The sequence below is a fragment of the Styela clava genome, chromosome 1 (assembly GCF_964204865.1).
Source record: "Styela clava chromosome 1, kaStyClav1.hap1.2, whole genome shotgun sequence".
Classification (NCBI taxonomy): domain Eukaryota; kingdom Metazoa; phylum Chordata; class Ascidiacea; order Stolidobranchia; family Styelidae; genus Styela; species Styela clava.
In genome coordinates, this window is record NC_135250.1 from 27,833,991 (window position 1) to 27,858,970 (window position 24,980).

A 24,980-nucleotide genomic window follows, 5' to 3' on the forward strand; every position below is an offset into this window, starting at 1 on the left:
AGTGCACGTCCGCTTATAGCAGGACGGTGAAATTTTACGACGTTCTCATCTCATGCAATGTCCATACAATTTCATACATTTGTGACAAAAAACTGTTTCAATGTCTGACTAGGACGGATGAAGGGACTACGAGGCCGTGGTTAGTCATAATATAGTCAAAAGCTGGCTCCGTGACTTCCTATTTTTGAGATATAAATATGAAATACCTTGTCTCTTTCCTGTCGTATCCATGCCCCCTATGAATCCAAGCCAAATAGGCTATCTGAATAGTAAACTGCTGATATTTGAATATTTTGCCAGCACTAATCAGTAATCAGTAAATAATTATTAACTTGACTGATTTTATGTTATTGTGATAATCTTGCGTTTTATATAATATGTAAATTCTAATGAAATCAGGGCTTGGCTGGTATTAAAGTTTGGTACAAACGTTTGCGGCCCGTAATGAATTTCGTCAGTTTGGGCAGATCTGAGGCAAGGAGTTGCTAGAAGGGTATTTTCTGAAATTTTGTTGAGCTCTGTGGTTGGGCCTGAATTTGTTATGCTTTGAATATGAGACCTACGTTTCATCTGAGCATTGAATTTTAGTTTTTGTAGAATCTTATTGTTACTCCAAAAAATAATACAATACACGTACTAAGGTAACTGAGCCATATTGCAAAATCAATAGTGACAAGGCTGTATCAATTTATCAAATTCGACTTTGCTGGTGGCGATATTTAGGCAATCGTGCTAAAAACGGTATGAAAGGAGATGAATTAAGATGATAATTTGCTGTTTGGTTTTAAAATCATGCCTGGACTTTGTCTAATTGTTATCGAGTCAATTCAGAAAACCTTACCGACATGCTACCGGGGTTGGTGACGTGAGTGTCTTCCATTATATTCCTTTTATGAATTATAATGATGTAAATTCATTCTTATTTGATATCTATGCAATTTGCGTTTGAATAGCAAATGTTGCAGTAATTGCACGGTGCTTTACGGGTTGATTTTAAATTCAAGCCTGGACTTTGTCTAACTATTATCAAGTCAATTCATAAAGCCTGGACCGTCTTGTACGATATTGCTGTTGGTGACCTGATTGTCTTTCACTAATTACATTCTTTCTAGGCATTCTATATATATGTAATTTGCGTTTGAATACCGAATGTTTCAGTATGAATGTATTTCCATATTAAAATGTTACACAGAAAAAAACTAAATATACACACAATCATAAGAAAAACGCACTAGCATTATGCGTGTCAACGAAATGTTCATATCTATACTTCGATTTGAAAATACAGGTCTTTTGGAGTGGCTGCAATTAGTACTTTAGCTTCTAATTCGAAAGAAAAATCTTCCAAACCTTCGTCTGCAGAATCAATTTCGACGTCCCACCGAGATAACCGAGATAGGAATCCTGTGTATATAAACGTCAATAATTAGATAAATGTTCTACATTGACTGTCTTTAGCAAGCTCCGCCCCAAGAACACTTTGTCATTATGAGAAGATATCCCTTCTATAGATGTATATAATTAGTCACAATATTAATATTTCTAAGTCTCTTTTTCTGTGCGTTTTCGACCTCATAAATAATGTTTTCCATGAGTATTTTCAAAAGCACATGATCTATCGAGATGTGCACTTCGAGTTTTTTTTTGGATTTCCTTGAGCGACCACTGTTAATCCGTTATTTGAACACAATCTTTATCGTTCTTGCATGGATCATTTATCTTTGTTCTTTTGCTGAAAAATGAAAAAGCTATTGAATACAGATATATATTGTTCGTTTGTGGAACACATAATTAAGTCTGTCGTGAACAGTGCCGGATTTACCTTTAGTCTAGGGACCCCATGTCATGTAAATTAATAAAGAATAATGCCTGTTTAAAATGTTACAAAACCTGTTATTTATTGTTTGGGTCATTTCATTAATTCTTATCCCAAATTACTTAGAGTTCGAAAGATTAAAACAAAAATAATCCCAAAAGCGTAATATGCTGTTTCAAATTGACAGTTTTAACGCGATAAGGCCTTTATTTTTTGAATAGAAATAATACAAAAATACTACGTATTGGTATCTAAGATTGCACCGCAATTTTCAACGTTTATTTTTCGTGAAATATGGCATCCAAGAAAAGAACTTGGTTAGATGACTATATGCAGTATGGCTTTAGCTGCTCAACTGAACGTGACTCCAACGCGAAAATGACATGGGAATTGGTCTTTCTGAAACGAAGCCACGTATCTCTCAGTTGGGAACCGAAAAACAGCAGCAGAAGGGTCACTAACAAATCTATTTAATGAATAAAGTCTACTGTTTGTTGCAATTTATTCAACCAGGGGTTTTTCGGTTGTAGATACTCTTTTGACAAAGCATGTCATTCAAATTTAACCCGAAAAATTAATCTATCCCAACAGTAAGGCAACGAATTCAAATTCTATCATTTGGAGACGGTTAAATTTTTTATAAATTTGTACAAAACCGGCTTACCTTTAATAAATTCAGGATGCGCTCTTACTTCAAAAATGTGGGGTTCGAGAAGAGCTTGCGGAATAGCGTAGGGGTTCGACAGGCTCACAAAGATTAAGAACCACTGCGCCAGGGGAAACGTAAGGAAAATATTTCAGTGAAGTAAAAAGCAGACTTTCATTCAAGGTTCGATGGATGTACCCGAGTTATTGTGCCTGACGAATGACAACGACGAATATTCTGGGTAGTTTGAACACCGTCTCCGACCTACATGCCAAGTTTTGTCCGGGTTCGGCCCGACAGTTTTCAGGGAAATGCTCATTTGCGCTCTCTGATCATCCAGTCACGCAGATATAATGACAACACTTCGCCGCACAGATTGTCGGCTAAAATTCTGAAATGGCGCAAGTTAAGCATACTGCTGTATTTGTACGGTAGGGGTAATAGCGCTTTTGGGAATTCAATTTTGGGAAAACGATACCACTGTTTTAAATACTGGCCTCATAACCCCGATAAGATATCGACCTACCTGAACCATGAAGTTGATGCTTGGATTAGAAGTCCTACAATGCAAATGAATAAAATCATTCTGTGCATTATGTAGCTTATTATATAAAAGTTCCTGTAAAAGAATCCACAACTGAATTATATCCACCTGTATAGAAGCTAGTCCTATTGTGCTAAACAATTAAGGACATGAAAAATTACACTAGTTTTGCTGATGTTTACTTAATAATATTTATTAAACATAGTCGACTTTTTTCAAATCGGGGAACGAATGACCAAATCGAGTTGTTTTTTTCAATGTTTTGGTTTCATTGCCTAAGATTGGTATGGTGGCCAGCTCGTTTGGCCTAACTTGCAACTAAGAAATAACGGGCACCGTCGCCTCAAGGTTGTAATATATTCAGTAGCATATGCTTGACAAAAAATTCCGGTATTTTCAAAACATAGCAAGATGGAAAATACCATCGGTAATTTAGGTGTCTTGATGATGATAAGTCATTTCCATTTGCAGGATATTCTCCGTCCTATTTGCAGGATATTTGAAGGCATGTTTACTCTATTTTTAATAGAATATCTTCGAAAGAATAAAAATTGGTGTGAATTGAATATGATACGGGCAATGCTATCGACATATGTTTTGTCGCTATTCAGCATCAAGGGTAGCATGTAGTATAATGGAGGGGAACAACAACAACAACAACAACGATATTTCCAAATCATAGCAGCTCACTGCACCAATGGCAATAATTTAGATGTCTTGATGATGATAAACCATTTTACATGGACATATGGGCAATGTTTGAGCGCTGATTCAATTAAGGTGGAAAATATCAATGGTATTTTTGGTGTCTTGATGTCTGATAAAGCATTTTCCACTGACATATTGGCGCTGATTCGAAGCAAGGTGAGAAATATCAATGATGTTTTTGTGGGTGTCTTGATATCTGATAAAGCATTTTCCACTGACATATTGGCGCTGATTCGAAGCAAGGTGGGAAATACCAATGGTATTTTGGATGTCTTCATAATGATAAACCATTTTCAACTGACATATTGGCGCTGATTCGAAGCAAGGTGGGAAATACCAATGGTATTTTGGATGTCTTCATGATGATAAACCATTTTCAACTGACATATGGGCGCCTGTTGATCGCGTCATCGTCGTATTTGTAGGCATTTTTACTTTATTTTTTATTAGAATATTTTTGATAGAATATAATTTCAATAGAATATTCTACGGGCAATGCTTACAACATGTTTTTTTCTATTTAACAACAAGGGTGGCATGCACTATAATGAAGGGTTACAACAGCACATATTCTTCAATAAAATACGATAATCACAAAAGAGCTTCACCTACAAACAGTTCAAATTCGAATATTTGATTGTACAAGATCTATTCCAAAAATTGGAACCATTACCAGAATAAGTTTTTTAAAAGGTTCAATTGGAAGCCGATCCTCGAGAAAGAAAAAAACTCTTTTATACGTCACCCACTGGCAAATATATTAAAAACAAATTAAAGCTTGTATGGGAAAAATCTAAGAAAAAATAGGGTTACAATTGATAGTTCAAAGTTTTTGAGCATTCACTTGGAGAAAATATTGTGAAATATATTTGAAAATGCATATACATTGGTTGGGCTAGATATTAAGATGCTCCTCGTTTTCCGCAGTAATATTGTTATACATTATAGTGTTTTTGAGATAAAACGAATGCTTTTGAATGATAAAATACAGTATATGTACGCCACTGATATAAAAAAAATAGAACTAAAGCCTAGATATCTGTACAACAGAGTTTAAAAAAAAAAAAAAAACATTTAGATAAAAGAAAACAACAGATCAAAATATTTAAAAGTCTTCAGCATTATCTAAATTACTAAAATTTGCTGTTACGTCAGTAACGCTAAATATTAAAAAAACGTATGTGGTTGTCCGAAGTAATATCATCAAATCTGAGTGTTTTGAGATAAAATGAATGCATCTACATGTTATAAAGCACGTTGTCTACCATTTTTCTTTCCAACTCAGCTTTTTTTGAAGTTTTTGCGTTTTTGTTGACCACGCTATACATATCTTCAATGTTTTTGGAGTTGTTTGTTCCATGTGTTTCCTCGTTCTCTTGATGCACCTCGTTCTCTTGCTGCGTTTCGTCCTCTTGCTGAGGTTCGTGTTGCGGACAAATTTTCGAGCTTGTAGATACTAACTTGCGATAATATGCCAGTTTACGGAGAAATCTTAAACACAGAAGCTAAAGATAACGACCAGAGAAAAAAATCCGAATGAGTAGTAGCCTACTGGAGATTTGACAGTCGGTTGCATGAAAATATAGGCAGAATCTTGTATAATAATCTATGCTGAAAAATTGGCATGAACTAAATCAAACTTCCTACAATTTATAAAAAATAATTTTTTTTTCAAGTGTTCACTAATATTTTATAAATTTATATTCAAATTACCTCAATGTTAGGATGATTATAAGGAGTATTGCTAAACCAAGCAAGATTCCCAGAACGATTATCAAAGTTAGAATATTCTTCGTTTTACAATTTCCACCATAACCTTTGGTTGTTTCTAGAACTTCTGCGGTCGTAGACAGTGATATTGAGGTTAAGCCATTTTGTGTATCATTCCCCAAGTTATCAGATTCTGTTGCAGTCGGTCCATTCTCTGAATATTTTGTGTGGTAGATTGCGTTAGATGTGGTGGAAACAGTATTCCTTGTTGTAGTTTGTTTAATCCCTACAAATAAATACAATTTTGTTTTATTGGTGATTTAATTTGTTGCATTACTTCAATCAAGTTTGTTGAGGCTACTCAAATAGGTACAGTTCAACTTTTATTACTGATTTATTTTATTTAATAAAGTTTGCTTTTTTGAAACAAAAATATCAGTAATAGAAAATTTAAGATGTCAGATCTGACGGAGTCTTTTGTGCTTCTTGCGTATTGGAATAAAACCCAAATATTTTCAGTTTTTATTGGTGTGAACTCTTTTTAAAACAAGTATGTGCATATATCAAGAAATCGCCTCTCAATTAAAAATTATTATAATAAATTATGGTATCAAATAATTAAAAATTAATTCGTATTCAATAAACTAAAATTACATTCCCTAATGCATAGGTTCTCAAAGTGCTCCGTACGGAGCCCCAGGGCACCGCGAGAGAAACCCAGGGGCTCCGCGAGCTATTCGATTACTTTTCAAAATAATAACTAGTTTTGTAACTGTTCAAAGAAGCAATAACAGCTTTGATAAAATTTGACAACAATATAGCATCGAAATATGGCAAAGAAGAGGAATTAAAAAATGACATTATTTATAAGCTGGAGCGCAGCCAGGATTCTCAAGAGGTGGGGATTTGAATCGGAAATTTCCGCGCAACATTCTTTGCGATTATAAAAAACGGATAACGAGATTTCTGTTGCGTAAAATGTATGGCCGATGCGAGCATTTAAAGGGTCTTGTCGTAATAATTCAATTGTACTCATAGTTACTCAAGTTTCATTCGAGATTTCTATTAGGATTACTAAAATGAAAGAATACTATTCTAAAATAACATAAAATACGTGATAAACTGCCAACTATAAATAAATTGGAGTCGTATTTTCGCGACCCTGGAATTTGTCAAACTTGATTTGTTCTTTTGCACTCGAGATTATTATTAAGCAAGATATCGCCGTTTAAAAAATCACAAGATCTGGGCCAAATACGATTGAAATTTATTTTAATGCATGCGGCTCCGTCGGTAGTTTCACAATAAAAAAAAGGTAATTCGCGCACACAATTAACTGTGTTCCGATTTCGCAGTTACTATACGGTGAATAACCAAAGAAAACCTAACATTACACCAAATTTTGTGATTTACAATGCCTATGAAAGCATTTTTAATCTGACGTGAGTCTTCTAAAACCAAACTTATATAGTGTGATCTTTTATTTTAAGTTTTAATATTTTAGAATGCATTTTTTCAATCAAGAAATTTGAGTTGCGGATTTACCTCTTTATTATTAATTATTATTTTTAGCATTTCGTCGCCGATGACTATATATGGCAACATGTTTTTTACATTGAACTCATAGTTCCCCACGAGAACAAAAAAGCAATTATCGTCGCCATTGTGAAACAATACATGTATATGCCGAAGAAAATTTTTGATTTAGGGAGAATAAACACCGGCGTAAAGATGTTTAAAAACATGCCATGCTGACGAAAACTATCGGTGATTGTAACAAAATGCAATCGCGCACGTTATCAGCGCCTTTTAAGTCTTCCGAAAATGTCAAAAGGGAAAAGATTCGACCCCTAGTTTATTAATATGTTTGTCAAGTGTCAAATTTACAGCTTTAGTAAGAGTATATATAATTTAAATTTTGATTTATTTATGACTTGCATTAACCCATTAAAAAAGGTTTAGCATTTAATTTAGGTCAAGTACTTTTAACTTGCTCAGGAATATTTATCGGAAAGCTACAATTTTAACATTTCTTTTGGGGCTCCGCGCATATTAGTCAACCTTTTCAGGGGCTCCGCGACACCGAAAGTTTGAGAACCCTTGCCCTAATGTATAAGAGATTATTGACTAGTTGAGTATGCCAATGTACTGTATATTTAAAATAATGTATATACTTTGCTATTCTACAAAATCGGCACATTATAATATTGTTGCAGCTCAGCAAGCATACATATTACTTCTTTGGGTAATATATGTTTACACTTTTGTATCTATGATATTTTCTACTTCAGATTACTGCAGAATATAGTACGAAGGATTTAAGTTTAAAGAGACTAATTAAAATGGCTCATACGTAATGTGTTGCTTTTACCTGTGTTGTTTAATATCCGGTATATTGACATTATGTTGAATTCCTGTAATTCAGAAGAGTAACCATCTCCTGTCTTATATGTTAAATTAATTGAAAAAACATTATCTCCAATGATATGACGGTATATCCCATTACATCCGTCATTAATAGATTCATCAGATATAGTTTTGAGGGAAAAAAGGAAACAGTCGTTGAGTTTGGAATGACACAGTTCTGTATCCACTAATCCAGCTGAAAAATAGTGATTAGTTGCAGCCTTTGCATTTTATTACCTCCTATAATTCACCATATACGGCACTAATATGAGTATCACGTCCTAATTTCACATATTATATCCGATATAATGGTTACCTACGTAGATATCTCGGCAAAAACAGCACAACTGAGACATTTGTAAATCTTAATTAACGCAACAGGAAATCATAAAGACAACTATTAAACTACTAAAAACTAGATAATATGCAACGTATAACACATAAACATGTTTCGAGAGAAATAACCACATGGTGAAATGAAATTACTAGTACACAAATTAATCGAAACAAGCCTTGAAGGCAGATATAAAACTCTGTTTTTATAATAAATAGAAGTTGTTTAATTGTTACAAATAAACACAAAAAATATATTCCTCTTGATTACCAGTAATTTTCAGAGATCCAATGCACTGACTGTTTTGATTGAGAATATTTTTAGTAATCTTAACTAACAAGACGCTGTTAGCAGATATGCAACTATCGGCTTTTAATTCCCAAATAGTGTGAATATCCCATGCTTTTCTGAAAAATACAATTTAAAAATGACTATTTAAACTTTATTTTCATGTTCAAATACGGCTGGATGATCATAAAATTTCATCATTTTTAAAAGTTCATCAAAATAAAGTTTTTCTATAATTTTCATTATTCTGTTGATTATTATTCATGTTAAATTTTTTTTATTGGATTGAATGCTTCATTTGTATCAATTTTTATCAAAATTGAATAGAATAATAGAGAAATGTTTACGTTACACTTGCTATTGATACAGGTGTAGAACATAAATCAACGTTAGTCTGACCCAGACTAATAGATCGGTGAAGTATTGCTGCAACTATCGGTGAACAAGAAAAAATATTAGTTGCGTTTAATATTTTTCTTTAGAACTGACAAGTCGTAAATCCGCTCTAAGGGTTTGAGTTTCAAATACGCGAAATATTATTAAAGATGACTACTTTAAGTATACATAAAGTTAATATGCAAGTGTACATGTCAACTATTTTTTCCCAGTACTAATTGGTTGAATCCTTAAAAAAATGAAGTTATAAAACGTTGAAGTCACGAATTTCTAAAAGACTCAAAACCGGGATGGAATTCCAAAATTCATATCACTCACTCTAAAAAGTTTCGGAATTATTTAAATTTGAACGAAGTATTTTAACTCCACAACTTCATTCCCTATACATAGTGAAGTAAACAACACCTATCCGCTTATATACATTATTGAGAGTCACTAGTAGAAATGATATGAACAAATTACTCACATATAAGTAACAAAACCCGCGCAAAGAAATGCATGTTTTCCAAATATGTCTGCTCCCTTCTATTGCAACTACACCGAGAATCTTTATTTGGTTATCTCAAAGTTTAAATTTGAAATCGTAAATGTCGGCCAAGGCAACAGCTGTTGCGTTGCATTCATTAGAGTGTATCTATACTCATTTATTACGTGTACTAAAGCGATGAATATTACTTGCCAAATCCAGATTAGTAATTGTAAAGTACGCTCTTTGTTAATTGGTAATGTGTGAGATCACTTCCTCGTGCACAGACGATCACCTGCAACAGTTCACTAAGGTTCGTTATTTGAAATCATGATCTGACTAATGTTATTCAATGATTGAGATCGAATCTTCCGAACAAAATTTTGAATTGGAAATATTGCTAATTTAGTTCCTGAAAACTTTGGATATTTTTAATTTACTTAGATTACTCTTCACCCATTATGTATTTTTAAAGTGAATTGGCCAAACTATGAACAATGCTATGAAACAAGAGAGCGATGGTCAAATATATGATCACGAAATGGTACGTGTATGCAATTTGTCACAATTTGGCGGCTGAGCACATATTTTAACTTACGCAAAAGCGAAACCACCACAAGGAGTGCAGTTATTAATTTTGATGACGTTATCGCACACAAAAAAGGAGTTTTATAGAGGCCACACATATTTTTCAGAAAGAGCAATGCCCAAATATGTGGACGCAAAGGTCGGGCATTGGTACTGGTACGGTAAGTCTTAAGCTTAGCATGACATTGACTAAAAGATCGTCGGACAAGAGTGGCGGAATAAAGTCTCATTAGAACAACCATCTGTGCGATGTTTGGGCATATTCACTTGGTATATTATCTTCATAAAACGAATATAGAAATCCAATCAATAACTGGAGTACCCATGCAAACTAAACTAAACTAAAATATCTGATCATTCAAAAACACCAAATTGCAATAAGCATCGTTACAGGTCACGCCTTAGCTAAACAGTGATCACCAGCTGTGTTAAGTTTTGTGATATCAAAAAACCCCACAGGGCTCAAAGATATTTGATAATTTATAAAAGTAATCCTTTTCTGGAAACTACTACCACCTTCATGTCATCAAGATTTAAAATCGATTGGTCCATTACTTTTGTTCACAACAATTTTAGGTGTGAATATTTCTTACAATTTATTTTCTGTCTTGTTGCTGCATTTTGATTTGGGTGTATATCGGCCGACGCATTTTTTTGATGAGACTCGCTAATGTTTTTGTGTTATTTTAAAGTTTTGGATACTTAATTTCCCATTGTATTTAATATTCAAGCAAAAGTATTTTCGTATTAAATTATTTTTCAATCCTCTACGATTTTACATGTCCAACTGCAGATTTTACCATTCCATAAAAAAAATAACGTTGGTCAACTTGTGTTTGCTTAATTACAATATAACCATTGGGTCAACGGTCTAGGACCAATTGCCGAGATAAAAATCGTTAGCAAGCGATCTTTCTCTGGTGTGCTCGTGTTTCAACTTTGGAAGCTTAATCAATCAAGCCAACAAAATTATAATTGTATATCTAAGAACATACCTACAGAAAAATTTAGGTAATTGTTGATAACGATTGTTGCCATGAACTTAAACTAATATGTTTCAACATTTTTGTTTTGATTTATACAATTATAACTTGTCTCATAATTTTAGTTAAATTCTAACAGAAAGAATAGTATATTTAAGCATAATTTTACAAATAACATGTTAATAAATGTTCATGGGTAAATATTCATCACTGAATAGCCGTTTTAATTGTACTGTGGTATCTAAAGATAAAAAAATATCTTATTTATAACCCTAAATTTTGTCAATATGTTTTGAGCTAGAAGCACCTCAATTGCCTCGTCAAAGTGATCAAAAACCGAAACCATGATAACAAAATACTTTAACGTAAATTGAGAAGTCACGCAAGAATAATAAACGATCTATTACATCCTGTTTGTTGCACTCTTGTATTTCTTATCAACAAATTCTGTTGATGCAATTTATTCCTCAATAAATTATGTTCATTCTTTCTAATAATTGTTTGTTCTAAAGTTGCTCTTTTAGTTTCTATAAATTTTAATTCAGATCCGGGAAAGAAAGGACGATGTGCCGCTCTATTATTTCAGATTGAATATAAGGATCGCTTTGCAACTAGAATTTCTTTCCACTTTTGTAAATGAGCCAGCATTCGATCATGCAAACCCACAATATTCCAGATCGCCAATACATTTTATTAATATTTATTATTATGCAGTGGGATAATCGTTGCAGAAAAGCATTTATTATGCGAATAAAAATAATCCTAATCTAACGTTATGGTTCGAGATAACAATTATAATTACAATTTATAATTTATTTTTTTAATATCTATTTCATATAAATGAATTTATTTACTACAACAAAAAAAATTTAAAATAAATTCAGAATGTATATAGCAATTTATTTAAAAAATTGTTTGAGCCTGAACTCGTTTTTTCTACATGTATATCAAATATATAATGATAACCCACTATACTTTCCCAAAAGTCCTCTATGTCTGCTCTAGACATTTAAGTTGGCTCATTTAAATTTCATGTTAAATGAGAACAAATATTAAATCAAAAGGCAAAATAAAATACACGAAAAAGTACATAAAACATCAAAATAGTTTATAAATTTGAAAAAATTGAAAAAAAAGGTTACTCCCGTAGTATGTGCAATAAGATGGCGGACACCGGAACGTAGTATGTGCATCAAGTTAGGGTTAGGCCCTAATTGCAGGTACAAATACTACGGGAGTCACTTGGCTAGTCCACGAACTCATAATAGAACTAAATGAAGGAAATTGGAATAAATAATGGTCTAACCCTAACCTGGTACACATACTATGTTCAGGTGTCCGCCATCTTGTTGCACATACTACCAGAGACCCCAAAAATGAGTTTTTACTCAGTTTGCTAATGTTATATGTTAAATATGTGTATAATCATTTTGTATGTCTATATATACTCTATTATAGCAAGATCTGATCACTTAATCTAGAGTGACTATACTCAATCATGTATAGTCTGGAGCAGTCAATGACACGAAGAGAAACTGAAATTATTGTTCAACAAATAAACAGGTATAAGGTGAAGTCAATATTCAATATCATGATAGGGGTGAAAATTTGTCGGCTCGTATTCAGATGATCCATCAGGTTGTTGCAATGAATCGCTCGTCAAGTATTTAATCTGGTGTCTTGGATCGGGATGATAAGTCATTGCAGAATGCTCATGACAAATAGGCAATTCGTATTCAGAAGTTTCGGTAGAGCTGGTTGTCTTTGATCGTTTAATAGTGTTGTTTTCGTAGATTCCGTGTTCACATTCAAACTGAGCTTTTGATATATTTTTCATACTTGGTTTCTCATTATTCCGGATAGCAGTTGTATTCCTGTTGTTTTTCATCCTAAAATAATGAAAAAAGTATAGATTTCCAAGCTTCGGTCGTATCTCAATGTCATGCAGGTATAAATATTTCGGCGCCTAACCGTTGTAGATACAACAGTGATGCGAACATTTCGACAATGCTAACAAAAGCGAGTTCGACAATTAATGAATTTAATGTTACTTGGAATGATTTTGACCTACTACTACCGATCCCTGATGTCGTACTAACGACTCAACCACTTTTGAATCAGTTAAAAATAATACCTCTCTAACACAGTTTATATTATTCAAAATAGAAAATCCATTCCAAATCCAAAACTGCTATTTGGATATGTGATACGAATACCCATATGGACATCTGAAGATTCCGAGAGTTGTTCCGGCAGATTCCGATAGTTTCCGTATTTGAAAACAATAGAAAATAAAATGGACGCTAGCTCTTTTAAATCAATGCCCTTGTCTGTGCAATGTTTATTAAACATCCAATAGTGATTTGAATCTTACTTGATAGTGATGACAATAATGATGATCACTGCAATAACGAGAAGAATGCCAAGTACAATAGTAGAGATGAAAAAGATTTTCTTTGTTTCTCTGCCAAGGTCGTCGCTACTTGTAGTTGGTTTTGTTATTTTCTCAACTCCAGTTTGTTCAACCGACGCAGTTGTTGCTTCATTTGTGGGCAGGCGCGTGTTGCTTCCAGTAGTTGCAATTTGAACATCTTTATGAGCTTATTGAAAGTTTACATAATTCAATACATCTAAATAATACCAATTATCATAACAAGCACAATTACAAGATTGACAGCATTGAAGTTTAAGAAATTAAAACCACACTAATTTTATTTTGTTCTAATTTTTTTTTTTTAATATGTCGTCGATTTTGGTAAAGCCCAAAAATGTGTCAAGTTATTTTGTTTATAGGATATAAAAGCAATACCTATGTCGTGCTAACGAATAACCGCTCATAAGGACATAAGTATTCAGTTCGTTCTAAATTACAATAAATTCCTTGTTCCATTAGCGTATTTGTTTGCCCTTGTTTGCTGCATGTTTTCACATAGATTAAGGGAATGCGAAAATCTTGGAAATGATCATAGAAACCATCCTCTGTCTTATAGGTAATATTTATTCTAAATGCAAAGTCTTCAATGATGATATGAGGAAATATTCTAGCACATCCGTCAGTAACAGAACCATTAGATACATTTTTGAAGAAAAAGGAAACAGTCGTTTGATTGGGAATTACGAAGTTCTGTTCTAATTTGATAAAAAATTTGCTATTTGCTATGCGGAGCATTTCATATAAATAGATTAATAAACATTGAATACAATACGAAGAACTTAAGTTGAAAAGACTAATTATATTCGCTCATACTTTGCTGCTTTCACCTGTGTTGTTTATGATCCGGTACATCAAATGGATTTTGTATTCTTGAATTTCATGAGAGTAACCATTTCCTGTCTTATATGTCAAACTAATTGGAAAAATATTATCTTCAATGATATGCTGGTATATCCCATTACATCCGTCAGTAATAGATTTATCAGATACAGTTTTTGGGGCAAAAAGAAAACAGTCGCTGAGTTTGGAAGCACATAATTCTGTATCAACCAATCCAGCTGAAAAATAGTGATGAATTGGCGCCCTTACATTATAGTACATGATAATACCTCCTATAATTTACCATATACGTCACTAATATGAGTACCAGGTCCTACTGTCACATATTATATCCGATATATTGGTTACCTACTTAGAGATCTCGGCAAAAAAACGCATATCCCTAGTAACTGCGTTTTTTTTAAGTAAAGTGATACATTCTATTACTCTTTATATGGTGAATGGTGGTTACATTATCGCATGTAATTTTGAGGTAAATTATTTATTTTTGCGAAGCATAACTGACACCAACACATCTGTAATTCCTAATTACCGCAACAGCAGACAACTATTCATAGGGATAACTATTATAAACTAGATAAGTAGTGCATTTATGCAACGTATAACACATAAACATGTTTTGAGAGAAATACCCCCTTGATGAAATAAAATTACCAGGGCACAAATTAATTGAAACAAGCCTTAAAGGCGGATACAAAACTATATTTTTATAACAAATAAAAGTTGTTTAATTGTTACGGATAAACAAAAAAAAAATGTATTCACTTTGATTACCAGTAATTTTTAGAGATCCAATGCACTGACTGTTTTGATTGAGATTATTTTCAATAATTTTAACTAACATGACGCTGTTAACAGATATGCAACTATCGGCTTCTAATTCCCAAATATTGTGAATATCCCCTGCTCTTCTGAAAAATACAATTTAAACTTAATTTTCATGTTCATATACGGCTGGATGATCATGAAATTTCATTTCATCATTTTTAAAAAGTTTATTAAAATAAATTTTTTTTATATTTTACATCATTCTGTTGATTGTTATTGAAGTTAAAAATTTTTTATTGAATTGGATGCTTTATTTGTATCAATTTTTATTATAATTTAACCAAAAAAAATTAAGAAATGTTTACTTTACGTTTGCTCCCACTTCAGGTGTTGTACATAAATCATAGTTAATCTGGTTCTGACCAATAGATTGGTGAAGTATTGCTGCCAATATAGATGAACAAAAAAGAATATTAGTTTTGTTGAATATTTTCCGCAGAACCGACAAGTCATAAATCCGTTCTAAAGGTTTGAGTTTCAAATACGCAACATTTTATTCAAGATGACTTCGTTAGGTATACGTACAGTTATATGGCAGTGCAAATGTTTACTATCTCACTCAGTACTAATTAGTTATATCCGTGTCAAAGAAAAAATAAATTTATAAAACGCTGAAGTCACGAATTTCTAAAAGACTCAAACTCTCGACGGAATCCTATAATTCATATCACTCATTTTAAAAAGATTGGGAAATATTCAAATTTGAATGAGGCATTTTAACTCAAAAAATTCTTTCCCTGTAAGTATTGAAGTGAACAACATCTATCCGTTTATATACATTACTGAGAGTCACTTATAAAAAATGATATGAACAAATTACTCACATATAAGTAACAATACCCGCGCAAAGAAATGCATGTTTTTCAAATATGTCATCTCCCGCCTCTTGCAACTACACCGAAGAACTTTATATGGTTATCCCAAGGTATAAAGTTTAAAAATGTAAAAATTTGTCAGGCCAACAGTTGTTATGCATGCATTCATCAGAGTATTTATGTATCTACTCTTTTATTACTTGTACTGAAGCGATGAATATTACTTGCCAAATGTAGATACGTAATTGTAAAGTACGCTCTTTGTTAATTGGTAATGTGTGATATCATTTCCTTGTGCACAAACGCTTACCTGCAACAGTTTACTAAGGTTGTTTATTTGTAATCATGATCTGACTAATGTAATTCAATGATTGAGATTGAATCTTCCGAACAAAATTTTGAATTGGAAATATTGCTAATTTAGTTCGTGAACACTTTGGATATTTTTAATTTACTTAGATTACTCTTCACCCATTATGTATTTTGAAAGTGAATTGGCCAAATTATGAACAATGCTATGAAACAAGAGAGCGATGGTCAAATATATGAACACGAAATGATACGGGCATGCAATTTTTCACAATTTGGCACCGTATTGCAGCTGAGCACAAATTTTAACTTACGCAAAGGCGAAACCACCACAAGGAGTGCAATTTTTAATTTTGTGATGACGTCATCGCACACAATACACGAATCTCTTAGAGGCCACACATATTTTTGAGAAAGAGCAATGTCCAAATATGTGGACGCAAAGGTCGGGCATTGGTACTGGTACGGAAAGTCTAAAGCCTATAATAAAAAGGCCTTTAATTAAATTATTTATTGGCAATGAAGGATCAAATGACTAAACAAGAGAGCAATGCTGAAATATAGGGACACGAACGTCAAAACCCACACCCACAATTTCTCAAAACTATATTTTGAACGCTGGAACTAGAGACGGCTGTCATAAATACTTCTAGGTGTAGTTTAGTGGGTGGGCGTGTTGTAATAATTTTTGCATTTGCCATTCCTGAGACCCACCTGATTGCGTCATCACAGCGATACGTCACAACTACGTCATATCATGTAATGAACCTTGCCAAAGCCAGATACCTTCCAAATACCTACCTAAACTATTGCCTCACAAAAAAGCAAACAACGACATGGTGGAGTATAGTCACTGATTACAAATAAGAATTCACTTTGCTTCTATAGTCTTTTATCTTTATTCACGATTATTCCGCTTTTAAAATATGATTACACGAGAACTCGCGCATAAAATGTTTAATAATGAGGACAGGCATTCTTATAAAATTACAATCAAATCAAAATCTAAAATAAACCCTTACACTCTCTATATCTCTGATACATTCATACCTAAAATATTACATGTTATCTTTCACTTTTGTTCATTGGCATTTCACGAAGGTATATTACGTAGTGATTTATTATCAAAGCTTACTAGAATTTACAAGTGAACGTAAATGTTATCAATTTATGGTAATTTACTTCAGACTAATCGTTCAGAACAAAACAAAGTTTTATATATTTTTTAAATAAGTATGTTTTAATTTCTCAAAATCTTTATATGTCTTCAGATCAAATTAAACTAAAAAGTTAGAAAAGAAATAATTTGAATGAATAAAGTGAAATGACGTACAGTTGGGACGAGAATGTGTATATGTATAACATGCAAATTGTCTCTGATGTATGGCTTACAAGAGAATAGTAAAGCATGATAGCATGCTTGTATATTTATCAGTCTGTAATGTATTTTTTTTCAATTCGTCCAGAGTAGAGGTCAAATCAAGTTTTTCCAACCAGTAAAAGACAAAAATCATGCTAAAAATATATATATATAAAAAAATGATATTTAATCACTTGGGGATTAAAGGCGCGGGGAACCCAAACTGATTATCGAGCAGCTAAACCCAAAAATAAAATCAAAAGTAAACGATGCTCGCACTTGCGCTATGTCACAATTGATCATTGACCTTGGAAAGATATATTGATGCAAAACAACTAAATGTTATACAGTTATGTAAATATTCAATGTCTTAATAATGGTTTAAATTTGTCGGTTCATATTCAGATGATCCATCAGGTTGTTGCAATGAATTGCTCATCAATTATCCCACTTGACGCATTGGATCGGGATGTGTAGTCGTCTCAGAATGATCGTCTGAAATAGGTATTTCGTATCCAGAGGTCGCAGCTTGTATATTTGGTTGTATTTGTTTATTGACGATATTGTTCTCATAAATGTTTCGATCATTTTGAAACTGAGCTCTTGGAAAACTTGCGTTATGCACATTTGTTTTTTCAGGGTTGTCGGAAGTTGAAGCAGTTTTGTGCAGGCTCGTCCGACTCGTGGCCCGCGGGCCACATGTGGCCAATCGAAGGTTTCCGAGTGGCCCACGCGGTTCAATTCGAATCACAATGCCTCTCACAAATCTGGGCCATTATTGAAACCTCTAATAAAAAGATTATTCCTGGTCATTCAATCGCTCGAGAAGTACCACCCAGCTATCGAAATATTTTATTTAGGTCCCTTTGTGAGCGTTATTGGTGGAGAGAGATGCCTTGTATTTTAATCTGTTTTTCCTTTTTTTTTCCTGTGAAGCTAGAAGAGGCAATTTTTATGATCCTGATATTTGACAGTAGTTATTTGTACGAGCAAGTTTTTGCGCATGAACCATGTCAAATCCCCCGCGGGATCACTAATTTTTGATAGTGAAATGAAAAATTCGGTATGCATGGCTGCATCGTCCATCGCACCGAATATTGACAAACTTACTGGACAAAAGCGGTGTCATACTTGACATTAAAATATCTATTTGTGGTAAAAACTTTTGACGTAACTGTATCTTTGTATTTCCATTGTTTTTATAATTTTGGTGTGATGGTTTTGTTTGTTTTTTCATTAATCAGAAGCAATGTAGTAAATACTAGAACATAACAACCATTTCAAGTGAAATGTGGCAGAAAGTCATGCAGCACTTGCCAACATTCCGAAGAAAGAAAAATTGCAACAAGCAGACACAAGGACGTAGAAATGAAAATTAATCAGAAAATTACTTGCAACTCGGAGAATGTCATCTACTTAATAAGCTGCAAAAAGTGTGGCATGCAATACATAGGAGAAACGGGAAGACATCTAAAATATAGAATAACTGAACATATCAGAAGTATTAAAACCCAAAACAAAGATTTAGTTGTAGGTGCACATTTCACCCAACCGGATCATTCACTTAAAGACTTCAGTGTCATTGGCATTGAAAAACTATTCCATGACCACATGTATAGAAAAAACAAAGAATCTTATCTCATTCATCGCTTCGGGACACATGAACCACAAGGGATGAATATTAAGGAAGTTTAAAGCAATTACTAATCTTGCATTCATTGTTTAACTCATCCTTTGTCTTTAATGTTGTTCTCAGGGTTGGATCATGCATGGCCATATATGTAGTCAACAGACAAACAATCAATATATTATAATTGACTCAAAGACGCTTTTCTGGTCAGCATCATCCAATGCTGAAAAACACAAAACACCATTGTTTAATTTGAATCTCAATTGTTCAATATAAAACAAAGAGAGAGAGATCTCATCAATGTCATCCCATTTCAGCCACCAGCTGTTATTTAATCAAGAATTCACTGATTTAATTGATTATTCAACATGCCTAACTCCCATTCTCTTATAATGATTGTTTAAATATGTATGTAACCGCTTTTCTTGTTGTAGTTGAACTATGTATGTCTGAAGAAGTCTGACCTTGGTCAGACGAAACGTTACACAAATATATTTGAGTTAGTGTGCAGCAAAACTCTTGAATCACTTAAGACATTTCAAGTGACCCGCTCAATCATTCGTAAATTAAATGTGGCCCTTTGGCCAAAAAGGTTGGTCAACCCTGGTCTTGTGGTTACGCTGTCTAAATCAAAATACATATATTTTGTAGTAAATATATTCACTTATAGGTTGATAACCGAATAAAATTTGGGTAGTATGTCTAAATGCATGCATACTCAGGTATCCTTGTTAATTTGCGGGTTTACCAAATCCAAGATTGTTTACGTTGGGTATAGAATAGTGCACGTCCGCTTATAGCAGGTCGATGTAATTTTCCGACGTTTCGAATTTCTATGCAAATAGAACTTAACAATTTGATGTCGAATTTCTAAGCTGATATACTCCAGCCCACTAAGTCAGCAAATTATATCGTTCTGGTAAAATTGTGCTCCATACCCCCGACACGAATAAAGTGCAAATCGTGCGCCATGTGTTTAGTGATTTTAACGAAACTTCTTAAAGTAGCCCAGATGCGTCATTATGTGCATTTATTATATCTGTATCCGTATTAAACCCCCCATCTCAGGCAATGTTGATACAATTTCATACATTTGGGACAAATAACTGTTTCAATATTTGAATAGGACCGGTGATGAGACTACGAGGCCGTGGTTAGTCACATAGTCAAAAGCTGGCTTCGTGACTTCCTATTTATGAGATATAAACATGAAATACCTTGTCTCTTTCCTGTCGTATCCATGCCCCAATGAATCCAAGCCAAATAGGCTAAAGTTGTCGTCGAATTAATTACAATTGATCAACAATATCTAATCGACACGTTTGGGTTTAGTCATTTTGAATTCGACCATTGATTAGTGCACATAGAACCTGTAAAACTGGTATTGATGGTCACGTTCAGTTGACATGACCAAACTTTTTTGGAAAATATTTCGAATCAAAGTCGGCATCGCTCATCTAGGAATAATACAATAAGGCAAAGTTAATAGCAATCTTGGATACAACTGTATTATGTTTAGAGCTTATCGTCCTGGTGAAAAAGATTTCACGTCCGGTTGTTGAGGGCAAAGTATTTTTAACGTGGAGCGCCTACGAATCGCTCACCAAATCTTTGTTGTAAAAAAAAAATCGCTGTAATCTGCAACTAATATACCAATCGGTTTCAAAAATATTCAGCATCCAGTGGGTGTAAGGCAATGGTGCCAAACCCGCCGGACTGTTTTTTGCGGCCCGCCCAATAAATTTTGTAAGAAGATTTTTTGAATTTTTACTGTGTTATACAGGCGGAATTATGTTTCGTGATTTTGGTGTGATTATTCCATCTGATGCGCCCTGATGGACATCAACTTTATTTTTTTTTTATTCCCCGCAGAACTGTGTGTTTTGTTTGACGAACTCGAAAGATATTGTGTGATCGTTGGCGACGAACGCTGAGCGAAATTATAGTAATGAATTTGGAGCCTATATTGAAGTTTCAAATTATACGAAACCGCACTCTAAAGTTTGTTGTTCCCGCGACATTGACGCACATTACGCTCATTTTAACATTGAAACAATATCATAGCCTCTGAGAATAAATAAATAAAAAACATCATGGCTCAAATATAAGACTCAATTTTGACGTCTTTGTTTGTTAGTAAAAACTGTGTGCAGATTCTCGCGGGGTCGTCAGGTATACACAAGTGCGTTGTGTAATGATTGATTTTTTGATTCAGCGACCCGCGAGTTTCAAGTCCATCCCCCGTGTTACCAGATATTTGAATAGTAAACTGCTGATATTCGAATGTTTTGCCAGCACTAATCAGTAACCAGTAAATTATTCTTAACTTGATTGATTTTATGTTACCGTAATAATCTTGCGTCTTATGTATATGTAAATTCTAATGAAATCAGGTCTTGGCTAGTATTAAAGTTTGGTACACGGCCCGTAATGAATTTCGACATGTGAAAGTGGCCCGTGAAACGAAAATAGTTGGGCAGGCCTGTTGTGAAGAGTTGCTTGAAGAATATTTTCTGAAATTTTGTTGAGCTCTGTGTTTGGGCCCGAATTTGTTATGCTTTGAATATGAAACCTCCGTGTCATCTGAGCATTGACTTTTAGTTTTTATAGAATATTATTGTTGATGCAAAAAATATTACAATACACGTACTAAGGTAACTAAGCCATATTTGTATGTACTGTAATGAAGAAATCAATAGTAATGAGGCTGCATCCTTTTATTAAATTTGGATTAGCTGCTGGCGATATTTAGGCAACCGTGCTAAAAACCTTATGAAAGTAGATGATTTAAGATTATAATTTGCCCGATGTTTTTTTGCTGACTGGTTTTAAAATCAAGCCTGGGCCTTATCTGATTGCCAAGTCAATTCAGAAAGCCTGTACCATCTTGTTAGTGTGGTTGGCGACTTTTCTTTCTTTCTTTACATTCCCTCTAGGCATGGAATAAAGAAAATGCCCTTCTCATTTGATCTCTATAGAACTTGCGTTTGAATGTCGCAGTAATTTGCACGGTAATTTTTTACTGGTTTTACTGGCTGGACGTGAATGTCTTTCAATATATTTTTTCTGGGAATTCTAATGATGTAAATTCTCTTCCTATTTGATATGCGATTTTCATTTGAATAACGAATGTTGCAGTAATGAATGTATTTCCATATTAAAACGTTACACGGAGAAGAGACTAAGAATATACACAAGCAAAAGAAACATGCAACAGCATTGTGCAAGTCAACGAAATGTTCATATCTATATTTGAAAAACAATTTTTTTTGGAGTCGCTTTAGCTTCTTAATCGAAAGAAAAATATGCCAAATCTTCGTCTGCAGAATCAGATAGGAATCCTGTGTATATAAACGTCAATCATGAGATACATGTTCTACATGGTCTGTCTTTAGCTAGCTCCGGCAAGATGAATATATAGAATAAATATATCTATCACGATATTAACATTTCTAAGTTTATTTTTCTATGCGTTTTCGTTTTGCATGAGTATTTTCATGAGCACAAGATCTATCGAGATGCGCACTCGCTACTTCGAGTTTTTCAACTCCAGATTACCATGTTCCACTGGCTCAATCTCCTAACTAAAATTATTTATTTTTGCGGATTAGTCGTCTGAAATCATTGTTTCAATTTAATTTTAAAGTTAGGCATCTTATTAAATAAATCTGTACCGACCTGGACTCCGACATCCAGGATTTCAAAAGTATGCCTCAATGAAGCATAGATAAATGGCGCCTCCGTAGTATGTGTACCAAGATGGCACACAACCCGATGGACCTAACCTGGTAAAAATACTATGTTCAGGTTGTGCGCCATTTTGGTACACATACTACGGGAGCACCAAGTAAATAATGCATTAACACACGTATAAAACCAGCTAGCAACTATAGATTCGGTTTCCCAATTTCGGGTCAATAGGAAAATTGGAATTTCCTTCAACGCTCTCAATTAACAAATTTAGCGGGTTGTTCTTACTCTTTACATTCCCTTTCCTTGGATGGTAATAGGTTTTCTTCACATCCCATTCCACTGATCGGAAATAGTTTGTCTTCACACCCCATTCCATTGGACTGTAATAGGTTGTTCTGAAAAATAAAATCGCTTTGAAATACAGATATCGCTCATTGTAGAACACATTATGAAGTCTGTGGTGAGCAGTGCCGGATTTACCCTTAGCATAGGGGCCCGTCCTCTAAATTGTAAAGGCTTCATAATAAAGCCTGTTTAAAATGTTACAAAACTGATATTTGTTTATTGTTTTAGCCAGGTTAATATTTCTTGTCCCAAATTAGATTAAAATAGTTTAAAACAAAAATACGGTCGAATGAATAAATTTGTTTAATTCTGAGAATCGCTACCTCTTTAATCGTTATTTTAAAATTTAAAATGACATTTCACCGTAATAATGCCTTTTTTTGAAAAGATAAAAAAAATACCTCGACTAAAACCAATTTAAAAATTGGTATATTTATTACTATTTCGTATCGGTATACACGCTCGGCAGCATACACCTGCTTGGGTTCGCTTGTTCAAATCCCTTGGGGGAGATAATTATGTGAGAGAGGATTCATAAACTCTTCGCTGCCGCAGGAGGCCATTGCCAACAAGTACATGCATATGAAACAAATAACTAATTAATGGGATTAATCGAGATCCGGAAAATAACTGGTAACGCGGCGAGTTCGCCATATGATTATCTTCAACCCGGGTTTTAATATGTAAAATCCTGACCTATCCAATTTTTAATAATTCAATGAACATTTTATGTATCGATAATTGGTCAATGCCCGCCTTCTATTGTGACTATGAACAGGTCTTATAAGTAAGGGATTTCTGTTGGTCTGGTGATCTTTTAATACAGTCTTCATTTCTTAGTTTTTTTCAATTCAACTTACTATCAAATCTACTCGTACTATCTTGTCTGCAACTAAAATTTCGTATTTCGCGCTGGTCAATATTAAAATTATGACGTCATATCACCAGAGGTAGTTTTGACTTCATTATCGCTTGAAGTACAAAGAGTAATGCATGTTTTGCATTACAGTTTAACAATTACAGAAGCTTTCAGTCGTTACCAACACAATTTAGGAAAGACATCAATGGAATCGGCAAAAATAATAAAACTGTCCTCATTTGAATACTGTCTTCATAACCCTGATGGTATATTCACTTACCTATACCATGAAGTTGATGTTTGGATTAGAAGTCCAACAATGAAAATGAATAAAATCATTCTTGGCATTATGTAGCTTATGATCTAGTTAACAAAGGAATCCGAAGCTGAATTATCTCCACTAATATAAGCTAATCTTACAGTACTAAACAACGACATGAAAAAATACACTAGTTTTACTACTGCTTTATCTTCATGATTTTATTCAACATAATCGAATTTTAAAATGGGGACCGAACCGAATCGAGTTTTTTTCTTATATGTTCTGGTTTCATTGTCTAAATATGGTGTTATTGCCAGCTCGGTCGGCTCAACGTGTCCCTAAAAAATCATAGTCCCACCAAGGTTGTAATATATTCAGTAGCATATGCTTGACAAAAAATTCCGGAATTTCCAAAACATAGCAGATCGCTGCGTATTACAAGCAAGATGGGAAATACAAATGGTAATTTAGTTGACTTAATGGTGATAAATCCTTTTCCACTGACATATTGGCGCTGATTCGAAGCAAGGTGGAAAATATCAAAGGTATTTTTGGGTGTCTTGATGTCTGATAAAGCATTTTCCAATGACATATTGGCGTTGATTCGAAGCAAGGTGGAAAATAACAATGGTATTTTTGGGTGTCTTAATGATGATAAAACATTTTCAACTGACATATGGGCGCCTGTTGATCGCGTCATCGTCGTATTTGTAGGCATTT